Raw genomic sequence first — 15926 nt, 5'->3', positions numbered from 1 at the left:
AATTTTATCATAGCAATGTGCAATAACACAGGGGACATGTCAGTGTTGTCCCTGCTCCCCGTTGCTCTTTGCAATGTACATCGACCCTTTTATTAAGAAGCTGGAAGACAACCAAGGGATCCCGCAGTAATTAAACATGGATTCAAAACCAAAATTATGGCTTACGCCGACGATCTTGCATTTTGACCTTGGGCCCTGGCAGGGCAATAGAGGTAATAGAACTAGAGGCCCAAAGTTTTGGGGAGGTTTCTGGTTATGCATTAAATAAGGGAAAAAGCAAGATTATAGTGAATGACAAAATTAATTGGATAGATCATAGAGTCGTCACCAAAGTTATTGGGGTTAATATCAAGGCTGATACTGATTTGATAGTCAAAGAAAACCTAGTTCCGCTAGCCACGGAGACAAAGAAAGCATTGCATCGGCTAAACAATTTACATCTGTCCCTAGTTGGCCGGTGCAATGTACTTAAAGTGATCTTATTCCCCACAATATTATACTTCTTTATATCTATCCCTCTTGAATTTACTAACTCAATGTTAAAAACATTTGATAGTCCCTTCTCACAGTTTGTGTGAGCATATTTGCAGCCAAGAAGGGCTCTAAAATATCTGTCTCTTCCTAGGGAGAGAGGCGGTTGGACACTCTGACACTTAAAAATATACTCTTCAGCCACCATCTTGCAGACATGTCCCGTATAGTTCCAAGATTGGCATCATACTTGAACGAAAGACCTCCCCTCCACGCTTCAGCTGCTACTGGGCCCAGAAGCTTAGGGATGCTTGTGGCGCCAACTAGAACTTGGATATTACAAGAAAGTAAAGTTAAAGACCCTTATGTTAACCTACAAGGCCTTCACTGCTATCCGTTAATTATTTGGGATCGGGAGAGTGAATTACCCCAGGTAAAGTTGCGAAATGGCGAATAGGCAAAGGCACTAAATGCCCCCTATGCTCTGAATGGAGCACTGACTCCATACATATGTTTGCCACTTGTGAGAAGCTTGGCCATCTGTTGGAGGAGATTCAAGGTTTCCTGAAGGCAGTCTTATCTCGAGAAGTATTGCTTACCCTTCCACCGTTTTATTAGGAGTTCAAGAAACCATTGATCGAAAAAGTGGAGGGGCTCTTATTTTTATCGCTATGGCTTTTTTTAGGCTATGTATTGCTTCGGCTTGGCTGGATCCCAATCCCCCTTCGTTTCAGCAGTGGATGGGGCATCTACTCTCAACGTACAATCTTGAAAAAGCTATTTACGCCAAGAAGGGCATCCGTGCTAAAAAGAAAGGTTTGGTAATCTGCGAACCATTGTCCAGATGGCGTTGCCAGACCGGGGGGCAATGGTATCCACTTCTAAGCTTTGGCCGGCAATTTCCTGAGGAATTTATAAACGTGTAACTGAGTTTATTTATCTGTGTGTCTCGGACAGCTCACCGTTCGGGTTTTGTTAGACTGTCTTGTTTCATTAAGATACCTCCTTGCACTTTTTGCACTTTTTAGCATTTTGCACTTTTGCATGGGCTACTGTACAAGTTGGAATGTATTTTTGAAATCAATAATTTACAGTTTGCACTTTATAAGCCCTTCGGGGTGCGACAAAAGTATTAGGAAACAAGCTTTGTTACTGCTTTATATGAACTGAATGGATTTAACTTGATAGATCATTTTAAGCCAAATTGATTGGTATTTGATAGTCGTCTTTCATGGTTGGATCACGTAGGACCTGGCGGGTTTGGGTGGAGGGTTTGGGGAGGGGGACCTCGAACCTTGATGCTCTGTTTATATTTCACATATTTGTATTTTCAAAAATGACAATATAAATAAATAAAAAACACTTGAAAATAAAATTTAAAAAATTCTACTAACTACACCAGCACGATTAGGATTTTGCCCAGACCTTTTAAAAACAGCATAGAGCTTAGGAATATTCAGAAGATTCTAGGAAAGTTTTTTATGACATGCATAACTGCTTTCATATTTTCATGCTGTGTAGTTTCTGTGCATTTTTAAACACCGGATTAAGACTTCTAAAATAATTATTTCAAATAAAGCCCTGATGCTTCTAGTACAATTCTTGATTGTGTCATTCAACAATGAATGATTGTCTGGCTTACCACTGTGTCCCTAAAGCATGACTGATAAGTAACTTGAAATCTCTGCCCACCCAGCACTTCTCAGTGGGTTAGCGACAGAACTGCAGTCTAAACGGTATTGCTTCCTCAGCAGTGTACACTGGACTAAGTCATTTAACTCATGGGTGGGGAATCCACCCCCTCCCTATCTGGAAAATGCAAGAATTTCCATGATTTGCACGTGGTTGAGTCTAGGCTATCCTGGTCTGGCCCATAATTCAGCAAGAGTTATTCATAATCAGACACAGGCCATTCACCCATCATTTAGGTAGAAGCTTTGGGTTCCACTCTCTAGGTAGAGGGCTACCCACCATATTCTGATCCCTGCCTGTCAGGAAAGGGATATCTAAAGTCTTCACTGAAATCCCTGGTGTGGTGGTTGCATTGGGGGTGGTGAACTTTGCCAATCAGTCACCATGTCTCTTGCACCTACTCTGCAAAGTATTTTGTTTTCCAGCAACAAACAGCAAAAGCAAGGTATGTTGCTTAATAATAAAATAACATAGTCACCCTGACTTACCAGGATGGTTCTACCTGCACAACTAGGCCATTAATTGATCTCACTGCCAGAGAACATGCTGCACATGACAGTCCCATGGAGGGAAATCTAATTCATTCTCCTCGTAATAGGGTGGGACAACCTTCACTAAGACCGGAGAACTGTGCTAGGATGTTAAAGGTTTGGGCTAGCGGAGCCAGCAAAGACTCCACTGGTGTGAACCTGCAAGTCTTCCATCCCTTAAAGGGGCAGGAAAATCACAGATTTGTAGGGACATGACAACCGCCAATTTACAGGGCCCTCCCACTCCACCAACCCCATGTCAAGTCCCCTCCAGATCCAAATTCATAAATTAAATCTTGACATCTTTTAAAGGTGGGTTGAGGAATTTCGAGATTCCATTGCTCTTACTGATTATCTCTCATTTCTTTCCATTGCATGCCATTTTTGATTTTAAATTTGCCAAACGTAGGCTCACAGTTGTTGCATATTGGGATGTCAACTTCTGCAGATAAACTGGGTCGCATTGTCTGTATTTTATAATGTGGTTTGCAGAAGATTTCCACTGTCATCATTAATTCTTCTAGGAGTCAGTGTAGTGTTTCTAAGGCAATTCTGATTTCTCTACTGGAGGGCCAGTTTACCTGCCAGGTTGTACACTCTAAAATCAAATAATAAGCTTATGAGGACACATGTTAGGGGCTCGCAAAGGAGGTACAAACATAAAAGTCAGCACTCCCTTTCAAAATTGAACTACAACATATTTGAGGTTATTCAAGAGGCACAGGGATCTGTTTGGAAGAGGAAATCAAGGAAGAGCCTTTTCTTTTCTTTTTGGTATTTTCTGAGAAGTCTGATGCATCAGGGGAACAAGAAAAGTCTGACGATTTGCTGTAATCCACACTTGCTGCTTTGCTTGCAATTCAAAGCGCTAAACAGATAATGGCTTATATTGTGGAAAAATGGATTGTCCTAAAGCATCCTCTTGCTTACTTAGGTGACTACTGGACATGAGTAAACAGTATGGATTCCACAAGCTTGCTTGCCCAAAGCATACATAAACATGAAGGATCACCCACTCAATTCAGCTGACAGATAGCTTTTATCCTTTGCGTAAAGGGCCAAAAAGTCTCTCCTGTCCCATGTGTCTGTATGTGTAGACAGGATTGAGCAATATTGAAACAATAAGCCTCAGTAGGTTTCCCTCTATTGCGATGGGCCTGCGTTGCCAAATTTTCAGGGGTATGTATCAGAAGTTCGGGTATCTTGTGAGAACAATTTTGATCAGCACAAAAGTCCACACCCCTGACATCATTTAGCACAGCTTTCAAATTTCAAGTATTGGGGTTAAAAGCTTTGTTTCTGACCAGCCCATTGGATTGTTATACGCCATTGTACCGTTCCCTTCACAGCAGCTCAGCGAGAAGGAAGTTGCAGTAGGATAAGATACTCCAGTGGTTGGCAGCGACTCTGGACTGGAGGTTTGCCCACTTCACTTTTTTGTTGTCCCAACTGCCATGTTTTTGTTTGTTGGTTGAGGCAATGTAAATTCAGTGGGCCTTGCATTTATATTAGTGGGGTGCTCTTAATGGGGTCCACTAAGCAAAAAGAGAATTTCTGATCCCTTTGTCTTGGTATGCTTAATGCAAGCATTGTGGCACTCAAGCTTTTCCACGTACGGCGCACCTTTGTGTCCTTGGGCCTCAAGATTTTCTCACGCCTCCTTTTTTTACACTTCTGTCAGACAGTGGGCAAATGTTTTTTTTTAAAGATGTAGAACTTTTTACAGCAATAAAGTGGTATTTGGACATAACTTTTTAAATGAGGGAGCCAAACCCAAATAATTACCTGACAGTCAATATTTGGCTGCTTTGTCTTCAGCAGATCTAGTGGTTAGAGACTACACTACTCATCCAGAAAACATTATTTCTCGGAGTTAAATGTAAAAAAAATTAGAATCTTAAGAGGCTGAGTTCTAGATCAAAAATAGGGCAAAAAGGGAATTTTATTATTGAATAGACAAATTGCGGTACACAGAAACATGCATGAAACACCACAAAGGCTTCAATACAGAATTGCAGATATTGCAAAATCATAAAACTACATATTCCCTAGTTAGGCATAATTTAAGTAGGAATTTTAAGTGTCAAACCCATAAAGAGTACTGACAGCATTCCATTAGCAAGTGTGAGGACAAACATGAATAGAGTCTTGGAGGTAAATGCATTGACACCCACAAGGAAAAAAATGAAAGAATCCCACGGAAGGCAGAAATCCAGATGTTTTATAGACAAATCATACAAGGTACTAAAAGATTCTGCAAATTCAGCATAGTATGAGCATGGTTAGGTTTGCATTGTAATCAGAAACAACTTAATATTCTAAAGCTTTAGCACTAACTAATTTCTTAAGGTAAGAAAAATCTTCCCCCTACTCTCTCAGCAACTGAGTTCTGGAGATGAACCACGCAGAATGAAACATCTCTCAAACAATGGCTCATAGAATTAGCATATCTACACTAACACTTCCAGCTAGAGTCCTTTAAAATTATACTCTGGGTAGACGATGGAAGCTTAAATTCACAAAACAAGTTTTCTAACAATATTGTGCATTGCTAATACATTAATGTCATTCACTTGATGCTGCGCGGAAGCAAGGAGAGAGATGGCTTGCAGCGAACAGTGATTGGGAGGAAGAATGAGCAGAAGCAAGTTGAACAGAACATAAGAAACTGCATTCATTTTAAAAATCATGATGTATTGCATGAAAACATGGGATAACTTTTCATAACGTTATTTAACTCGTTGAGAGTGAAACATCATTAGTTCATCATTAACAAATATGCATAATTAAAAACACTACATATAAAAATAATTTTTCACACAATATTTGCAAATTTTGCATATTTTGAAAACGCTACAACATAAGCAAAGGGGAATAAGACAGTAGTATCAGAGAAAAGGTGCAGCATGATTGAGAAATACTGGAAGAACAAGGTCTTAAAAGGAGTAGACATCCCTGTGTCTCTGCCAATGGCAATACACAGGAAAAAAACACAACGAATCGTACTCAGTATAAATTAACTAAAAGACAATGAGCGATGGTGCAATGGAGATCATGTGAAAGTATTCAAAGTAAACCTAAGTTTTTTTAATACTATATCTGAACACTTCATGTTCCACCTAATGGCCATAATCAACATATCTCTTACATGGGAGCGGCATTGAGCAAAGACTTCCTGCCCTGATATTGTGAATGGTCTCATCAGGCTTTAGGTGCCATGACACACAAGGTCGGCAGGAAGTCATTAGCATCAAAATGCATCTCACCTCCCAGGCTGTTCTTAAAGTGGCAATCATCATGTTTTGAAAGAGTAGAAAGAGGAGCGGGAGACACGGTAAGTGCAAATACAGCAGTCTCTAAAATGTTCATTTCCTTCCTTTCACCTGACCAGGAACTACTTGTTGCTCTACGTCATTTTCAAATACAGTATTTTTTGTTCTAACTTCAAAGTACAATTTATAAAGTTGCTATGACTCTTGTTGTGTTCTGCTATTAATTGGGATCTGGGGACAATGGGCAACATATATCAAATTTGGCAATAGCAATTATTTAATTGTGATTGTCTGAGAATCGCAATTAAGTAATCAATATTCCCAATATATGAAACCCCATGAGCTTCATACAGCAATTCCTAGTGGGTCGCAAATAGACCTACCTCATTAATAATATTTAGATAGATCGCAATTTACGACCCCCTAGGAATCGCTAAAATCACGGACCACCATGTCTGTGATTGCTTTTAAATAATGCGATCTTTTTTTATGCAACCAGTTTTCCTTAAAGCAAAACGTGTTGCGTTTAAAAAAGAATAAATGTTTAAAATTTAAGAGCAGGCAGTGGTTCATGGGACCACTGCCTGCTCTAAAAAGAGTTTTTCAACCATTTCCAAAGGGGAAGGTGTCCTTTGGGGACCCCTTCCAATTTGCTGATTGGTTACCACCAACTTGAAGTTGGTGGTAAATTGTGAATGTTTTGCGACCTTATTCACGGTCACAAAAAATTCATACATACAGTTACTATTTGGAATTTGGAACGGACGCCTTAAACATGCCCCTGGTAATCACACAACTTTCTTGGCTTGAAATGCCCTAAGTGTTCCAACAGCTTCCAAGATATTTGGAGTGCATCTTACTTCCAGAAAAAAGGTGGGCCAAAAACAATTACGTTAGAAAGGCCATATGGTTTGCCTTTTCAAAAGTAAAATGGTTTATTCTTTGATACGCATGTTTGTCCAGAAATTAATCCATTCCATCCATCCATGCATACCCTCACACCATTCTAAGCAACTGTTAATGCACAGACATGCGCCCATTGCCCATCCACCTACACAATATGTGCCTGAACATGTTCATTCTCTGATTGTACGCGAGCCCCCATGTTGCAGCCAGTTTTAGTTTTTCCTCCCTCTGAGTTACTTGTTTGCAATTAAGTGCAGTGGCATCCGGCATGGTTTGCGGGTGGTGGGTCGGGAGTCGCGAGGGGGGTAACATAAAAAAAGAAACACTTACCATGCTGTGCCACTCCCGTATCTCTGCTCCTGCTCCCTGCTCAATCACAACTCTACAATGCAGTGTTGTGATTGGTTAGCACCCAGGCTCCCTGATCAAATGCAGCATTGTAATTGGTTTTGGTTGTCCTGGTTCGACGCTCAACCAGGGAATGGGAACCTGGGCTTGTGTGCATGACTGGTCTGGGTGGCCCGGGAGGGCTGACCAAACAGTCATTGTTCACTTAGGAGTGGGCAAACTACTCCTCCCCAGCCCTGCTCTCAGATCAGAGCAGCCCCAGACACCCACCCACCCGCAAAGCAACAGGAAACATGAATTGATAATGCCTCAAATTTATTATCAATTTATGTTTCCTTTGCAGTGCACTGCTTAAAAGCAGTAGGGCGACACTCCTCAGCCATAGAGGGGGAACCGCCCCTGATTAAGTGTCTGTATGTATTTGATCTGCATGTACTACAGAGCTTAGGGTGTGTCTTGTGTGTATCCGCTTAGGAACATACACCTGTTTCTCGCATGATCTATGTGAATTGGTCCCTTAATGAATCTGTGTGTCTTTGTGGATAGGTTAATGTACTTTAATCTGCTTCTGAATGTGACCATAGATACCGAAAGTGTGTGTATGTGTCTGCATATGTGTTTACAGTGTGTGTAGTAAAGGATGCTCAACAATGCGTGTTTTCTATATCCAAAAGTGCCTGCTTGTCTGTTCAGTGTACATTTGCATGCGAGTATGGCTACACGCTCTGTCTGAAACTGAAATCCTGCAAGTTATGTCTTTGTGAGCTTGCACTATACAGAAGCCAGACCTATTAGTTTCTCATTGTTGTTTGTTTTGGAAATCAGGAATGTGTACCCCTGAGGCGCACTGCTAAACAGGAAGGAGTCCATATTCTCTGATAATCCAGCTTGTTCTCGTTTTCTTGCGCAGTACAGCACCGTTTCAGAGCTCTAAACTGTCGCTCAGATCATTACAAGTTTTGATTAGCCGCGTAAGTCACCGGGCAAAAAAACAAACATTAACAATGTGTTAGACCCGGCCCTCGTAACATAGTCAGACCTGACCCCTGCACCTCACACCAGCCCCGAGCCCACGGCCTAGCCGATCCTTCCCACCAGCACACACACACTCGACCCGGACTTCCCCCGTCCGTGGCCTTCCTCCTTCGGCCACCCCGGGTCCGCGTGCCCACTTCATGCACCAAGATGGCCGCCGGCCCCAGCGCGACCCTAGCCTATAGGCGCCACTCCGGCTGGAGGACATCGCGCTCCCCTTGGGAAGAGAAAGGGAGGAGCAGTTTCCATCACACCTCTGCGCTTCCCTGGGAAGGTGGGTTTCGATCGACCCGCCGGCCTCCCCGAGGGCTGGCTCCACGCCTGCTGGGTGTCTGGGGCTCCTCCCGACCCGGCCCTGAAAGGATCAAAGGACAATGGCAGGAAACCCCCAACAAGCGACCCCCAGGTGACAAGACCCCTGCCTGCACAGACTCCGGACATCAAAGAGGAGTCGCCCTATAACAAGGGGTGCTCTGGGACTGTCCGACAGATTCGCCTTGGAAACAACTGAGCCCTGCTGAGTGACTCGCGGCTCCCTGAAGATCGTAAGACCTCCGAACTTGTGCTTGAGCCCTGCTGAGTGACTCGCGGCTCCCTGTAGATCGTAAGACCTCCGACTTTGTGCTTGAGCCCTGCTGAGTGACTCGCGGCTCCCTGAAGATTGTAAGACCTCCGAACTTGTGCTTGAGCCCTGCTGAGTGACTCGCGGCTCCCCGAAGATCGTAAGACCTCCGAACTTATACTCGAGCCTGCTGAGTGACTCGCAGCTCCCACAGACTCTCTTGGTCCCGCCGGACCCCACGACGACGAGCGTATCCCCCAGCTCGAGGATTGTGAGCTGTGCGCCGGGTACGCTCCTGCATTTGATTCTTGTCCCCAAAGACTGTCCCGCTACCTCCTAGCCCCCCTCCAAGACTTTGTGAGCCCGCACTCTACTTGTATATATTTTGCCCTGCTGATCATAAAGATCCTATCACTCCGATCTGATAAAGATTTGCTCTTAAGAACTCCTCGTGTAGTGTCTCTCTGTCGTGTGGTGCCGAGTGTACGATCCTAGATACGAGGTTCCTCCCCTGAGGAGTCTCCTGCCAGTGCCCGGCTACGATACCTCGAGGGTGGGTCTCAGGGCAGTCAGGGCCCCTTCCGGGCCCCTCTGAGGTCGCCTTCTAACATTGGTGGCAAGCGACGGGATTCGGGCCCATAATCTAGAGATCGTACCGTGAACGGCTGACGCACTACCGCCAAAGATGGCAGAAGGAAACGCCGTGGTTCTCGTAGAAGACGACGCCGGTACCGTGTTCCAGGTGGAACAGCTGGAAGAGTACACTCACAAAGAACTAAAGCAATTCTGTAAGGAACTCAGAATCGCTACCACTGGTCTCAACACCAAAGAAGATATGCAAAAGGCACTGAAAGCTTGGGTGGATTCTGGAGCCTCCCGCCCAGAAGGAGCGGGGGAGCCCCACGACGAAGCTGGACCCTCCCAAGGAGAACGCAGCAGCAACCTGGTGTGAGGCTTCGTACCAGACGGGGGCCTATCCCCGGAGGAACTCGCAGACAGAGTAAAAAAGTCGCCATCACGAGCTCGAATTAGCCAAACTCAAAATTGAGGGCGAGTTGAAATTAGCCGAGAAAAAGCTAGCAGTAGAACAGTTGCGAGTACAAGGAGAACTAGAAGAGAAGAAACTCCAATGAGAACACGAGGGAAGGAGACTTTAACTGGAACATGAACGCAGCTTGAAGGAAATAGAACTGAAAGCAAGAAGCGAAGAAGCGCGGCCCCCGGGGAACCGGGAGGCGGCCGCCCCGACGGAGCAGAAGGTCCACATCCCCAAGGATGTGGTTAAAGAATATTACAAAAATGATGACATTCAGCAGTGGTTCCGGGCCTACGAGGTCGCCATGACCTCCCATCGGATCCCGCAGAAGGATTGGGGGGCTGGGTTATGGGGACGATTCCTGAGCGAAGGAAGAGACACCCTGCTCGACCTACCCACCTCCATGCAGACCTCCTATGAACACATGAAAGCGGCCCTCCTCACAAGGTACGGCCTCACCCCGGAGATGTACCGCCAGCGGTTCCGGGACTGCAGGAAGATCCCGGGTACCACCTGGGTGGAATATGTGAATTTCTTCAGCTGTGCCTTCGATGGGTGGATCAAGGGCAGCAAGGTAACCACCCTGGAAGAACTAACCGACCTTATGTTGTGGGAACACCTGGCTGCCAACTGCTTTGTGGAACTACGCCAGCATCTGCTCGACAGCAAGCTCACGGACCCGAGAAAGCTGGCTGTCGAGGCGGATCGCTGGACCAACACCCGGGTCTCCCGGGGCCCTGTAGGAGAGTACCCCCGAGCCAGTCAGGGACCACCCCGCCAGAGAGGGGGGGGAAACCAGGGAGGGCAGAGAGAGTCCCAGGCTAATCCCCCAAAGTCCCAACCTCCACCTTTCCCGGCACCCCCACCAGCTGTATCCGGCCCCCCCCTGAGACGGGGGCACCGGGTAACCATCACTTGTTTCCGTTGCCAGAAGCCCGGGCATTACGCCAACGACCCTAAATGCCCCATGGCCCCACGCACCACCCAGGCAGCACCCCCCGCTAGACACATAGCCAATGTAGCCCTGGGGGAGGAGGTTGAGGAGGCCGAGGAGTGGGAACACGCCGCTATGGCCCTAGTGTCCTTAGGAGATAGAGAGATGGTCCCTGGGAGCCTCCTGCCCTCTAACACAAAGAAATATGGGCAGCTCGTAACGATCAATGGCCACCAAGTAGAAGCCCTCCGTGACACCGGGGCCAGCATCACCGGTGTCCTCAGCCATTTAGTCCACGAAGACCAGGTCCTCCCCAACGTATTTTGCCCTGTCATTTCAGCCGACAACACAGAAAGCCTATGCAAGGTAGCCCTGGTGCCCTTCGAGTGGGAAGGGGTGGTCGGTAAACTGAAGGTCGCAGTGAGAACCTCCCAGCCCCTCGACTGTCTCCTGGGGAACAACCTGGAAAGTTCCCCCTGGGGACAAGTTGAGCGCAAGACCCACCTAGGGATGATGGGCCTCCCTGAGTGGGTGTGCGCCCCCACTCGTTCCATGGCGGCTCGACTGACCCCCCTGAGGGACGTCGACGATGCCCCGACCCCTGAAGATGGGATGGTCCCGGCCAAGGGCCCTCACATCCCCCCACCAGAAGAGTCGATCGCCAGTGACGAACCCCCGCCTTCCGACTCCACCCCAGACACCGAGTTAGGCGATCTGCCCGAATTAGCCCAGTGGCGCCACGAGGGGGGCCCCTCCCGAGAGGAGTTCTGCCGAGAGCAGGCTACCTGTCCCTCCCTGGTCGGGCCCCGGCAACAGGCAGAGGCCCAGGCCACAGGCGACCAGACGGGGACGCACCGTATGTATTGGGAGAATGACCTTTTGTACAGCGAACAGAAGTCGGTGGAGCTAGGGTCCGGCCGGGTGCTGGTGGTACCCCTACGCTTCCGAAACCTCCTCCTGGGCTTGGCCCACGACATTCCCCTCGCAGGCCACTTGGGTCAGGACAAAACATACAGTCGCCTCGTGACTCACTTCTACTGGCCCAGAATGAAAACGGATGTGGAAGCCCACTGCAAGTCCTGTCCCACGTGCCAGGCCAGTGGGAAGAGTGGAGGGAAGCGCAAGGCTCCCCTCCAACCCTTCCCTGTCGTCAGTACCCCTTTTGAGCGGGTCGGGATCGACATTGTAGGACCTCTGGACCCCCCAACTTCCCAGGGGCACCGGTTCATCCTCGTCCTGGTGGACCATGCCACCCGTTACCCTGAGGCCATCCCCCTGCGCACCGTCACGGCCCCCGTGGTGGGCCGGGCGCTGATGGGGATCTTCTCCCGCATGGGTTTTCCCCGCGAGGTCATGAGCGATCGCGGTACCAACTTTATCTCCCGATACATGAAGTCCTTATGGCAACAGTGCGGGGTGTCCTACAAGTTCACCACCCCGTACCACCCCCAAGGAAACGGCCTGGTAGAGCGGTTTAACCGGACTCTGAAGGGGATGATCGCGGGCCTGGAAGAGCCCCTCCGGCGTAAGTGGGACCTCCTGCTCCCCTGCCTCCTATTCGCATACCGAGAAGTTCCCCAGAAATCCTTGGGTTTCAGCCCCTTTGAGTTACTCTACGGGCACCCCGTCAGGGGGCCCCTCAGCCTGGTCAAGGAAGAGTGGGAGGCGGCGCCCCGAGGCCCCCCCCGAGATGTGTTCCGTTACGTCCTGACCCTCCGAAATCAGACTAGGAGGTTCCGGGAGATGGCAGAGGCCAACCTGGAGGCGAGTCAGGAGGAGATGAAGCGCTGGTACGACCAGAACGCCGCACTAGTCGAGTTTCATCCGGGCCAGTTGGTGTGGGTCATGGCCCCCGTGAAACCCTGCGCTCTCCAGGATAAATGGACCGGGCCCTTCAAATTAGTTGAGCGGAAGAGCCCGGTCACGTACTTGGTAGACGTCCAGTCACCCCGGGACCCCCTCCGGGTCCTCCACGTGAACCGCCTCAAGCCCAACTTTGTACGGACGGAGCTGAGCCTCCTACTGGCCACTGATGACGGGTCCGAAGAAGAGTCAGATCCTCTCCCTAATCTCCTGTGCACCAAGGAGAAGGACGGCTCCATAGAGGGAGTGAACCTCTCCCCGTCTCTCACTCCCCAGCAACGTGAGGATTGCCGCCAGCTCCTAGGGCAGTTTCCGGACCTTTTCTCCCTGGTCCCCAAGGTCACCGACTGGTGTGTCCATGATGTGGATACCGGGGACAGCCCGCCAGTGAGACACCGAGCCTACCGAGTCCCTGATCGGGTCCGGTCCTGTATCCAAGCCGAAGTCTCGAAAATGTTGACCCTAGGCGTGATAGAACCCTCAGAATGCCCCTGGGCCAGCCCCGTGGTCCTGGTCCCAAAAGCAGCTGCCCCCGGGGTCGCCCCGGAACTCCGCTTCTGCGTGGACTACCGGGGACTCAATGAAGTCACCCGATCCGATGCCCACCCCATTCCCCGAGCCGACGAGCTCATTGACCGGCTCGGGGCTGCTCGGTTCCTCAGCACCTTCGATCTCACCTGCGGCTACTGGCAAATTGCGCTCACAGAGGGAGCCAAGGAGCGGTCCGCCTTCTCCACCCCGGATGGGCACTATCGCTTTCGCGTGATGCCCTTCGGGATGAAAAATGCCCCGGCCACCTTCCAGCGACTGGTAAATAGAGTCCTGGCCGGGCTGGAAAAATTCAGCGCTGCATATCTCAACCATATCGCAGTTTTTAGTTCCGAATGGAGTGAGCACCTCCAGCACCTCCGGAGGGTGCTAACCGCCCTACGCCAGGCGGGCCTCACCGTGAAAGCCAGCAAATGCCAGATTGGGCAAGGTTCGGTAACCTACCTGGGGCACCAGGTCGGAAGCGGGCAGGTCGCCCCTCTACAGCCCAAAATTGACGCCATCCTAGCCTGGGAACCCCCCACTACCCAAACAGAGGTCCGAGCCTTTCTGGGCCTCACGGGCTACTACCGGAGATTCATCCGGAATTACGGCAGCCTGGTCGGTCCCCTCACGGGACTCACGTCCAAGAAGCAGCCCAAGAAGGTACAGTGGTCCCCTGCCTGCCAAGAGGCGTTCAATGCCCTGAAAACGGCCATGTGTACGGCCCCCGTCCTCCAGGCCCCCGACTACTCCAAAGAGTTTGTGGTACAAACTGATGCCTCCGAGCATGGCATCGGGGCAGTCCTCTCCCAGGTAAATGACCAGGGTCTAGACCAGCCCGTGGCCTTCCTCAGCCGAAGGCTGTTGCCCCGGGAACAGAGATGGAGTACCATCGAGCGCGAGGCTTTCGCCGTAGTCTGGGCCCTCAAGAAACTACGCCCTTACCTGATCGGCACCCATTTCAGGGTCCAAACCGACCATCGCCCCTTGCGATGGCTCATGCAGATGCGAGGAGAAAACCCCAAGCTTCTGCGGTGGTCAATCTCCCTCCAGGGGATGGATTTCACCGTGGAACATCGCCCTGGTACGGACCACGCCAACGCCGATGGCCTCTCCCGATTCTTCCGCCTCAGCGAAGAGAACCCCCAAGAAGATGGGTAGTTCTCTCCGGCTTTCAGCTGGGGGGGACGCGTGTTAGACCCGGCCCTCGTAACATAGTCAGACCTGACCCCTGCACCTCACACCAGCCCCGAGCCCACGGCCTAGCCGATCCTTCCCACCAGAACACACACACCCGACCCGGACTTCCCCCGTCCGTGGCCTTCCTCCTTCGGCCACCCCGGGCCCGCGTGCCCACTTCATGCACCAAGATGGCCGCCCGGCCCCAGCGCGACCCTAGCCTATAGGCGCCACTCTGGCTGGAGGACATCGCGCTCCCCTTGGGATGAGAAAGGGAGGAGCAGTTTCCATCACACCTCTGCGCTTCCCTGTGAAGGTGGGTTTCGATCGACCTGCCGGCCTCCCTGAGGGCTAGCTCCACGCCTGCTGGGTGTCTGGGGCTCCTCCCGACCCGGCCCTGAAAGGATCAAAGGACAATGGCAGGAAACTCCCAACAAGCGACCCCCAGGTGACAAGACCCCTGCCTGCACAGACTCCGGACATCAAAGAGGAGTCGCCCTATAACAAGGGGTGCTCTGGGACTGTCCGGCAGATTCGCCTTGGAAACACCTGAGCCCTGCTGAGTGACTCGCGGCTCCCTGAGGATCGTAAGACCTCCGAACTTGTGCTTGAGCCCTGCTGAGTGACTCGCGGCTCCCTGAAGATCGTAAGACCTCCGACTTTGTGCTTGAGCCCTGCTGAGTGACTCGCGGTTCCCTGAAGATCGTAAGACCTCCGAACTTGTGCTTGAGCCCTGCTGAGTGACTCGCGGCTCCCCGAAGATCGTAAGACCTCCGAACTTTTACTCGAGCCTGCTGAGTGACTCGCAGCTCCCACAGACTCTCTTGGTCCCACCGGACCCCACGACGACAAGCGTATCCCCCAGCTCGAGGATTGTGAGCTGTGCGCCGGGTACGCTCCTGCATTTGATTCTTGTCCCCAAAGACTGTCCCGCTACCTCCTAGCCCCCCTCCAAGACTTTGTGAGCCCGCACTCTACTTGTATATATTTTGCCTTGCTGATCATAAAGATCCTATCACTCCGATCTGATAAAGATTTGCTCTTAAGAACTCCTCGTGTAGTGTCTCTCTGTCGTGTGGTGCCGAGTGTACGATCCTAGATACGAGGTTCCTCCCCTGAGGAGTCTCCCACCAGTGCCCGGCTACGATACCTCGAGGGTGGGTCTCAGGGCAGTCAGAGCCCCTTCCGGGCCCCTCTGAGGTCGCCTTCTAACACAATGCGATATGGTTTGCCTTTTCAAAAGTAAAAAGGTGTATTCTTTGATGTGCATGTTTGTCAAGAAAAAATGAATGGCTGGTGCATGCCTGATTGAGTGTCTCAATGTGTGATTGAGTGTGTGGATGAACGAAATTTGGTGAGTACATAGAAGGCATCATGGCTGGACAGCCTGCCATGGTGCCCAAGGTTCAACTATGGCAATTGTGCATAATGACACATTAGACCAGGCTGAAAGTTTGGTAATTGTGATCATCAGAAAATTACAGTCTCTGAAGAAAATGACCTGAGCCTACCGAATATAAAAACCTGTTTCAGAAATTACCTGCCATCCATTACGTATGAGATATGG

The sequence above is a fragment of the Triturus cristatus genome, chromosome 10 (assembly GCF_964204655.1).
Source record: "Triturus cristatus chromosome 10, aTriCri1.1, whole genome shotgun sequence".
Taxonomy (NCBI): domain Eukaryota; kingdom Metazoa; phylum Chordata; class Amphibia; order Caudata; family Salamandridae; genus Triturus; species Triturus cristatus.
The sequence above is the reverse complement of the archived record's forward strand: the minus strand, read 5'-3'. Positions refer to the sequence as shown.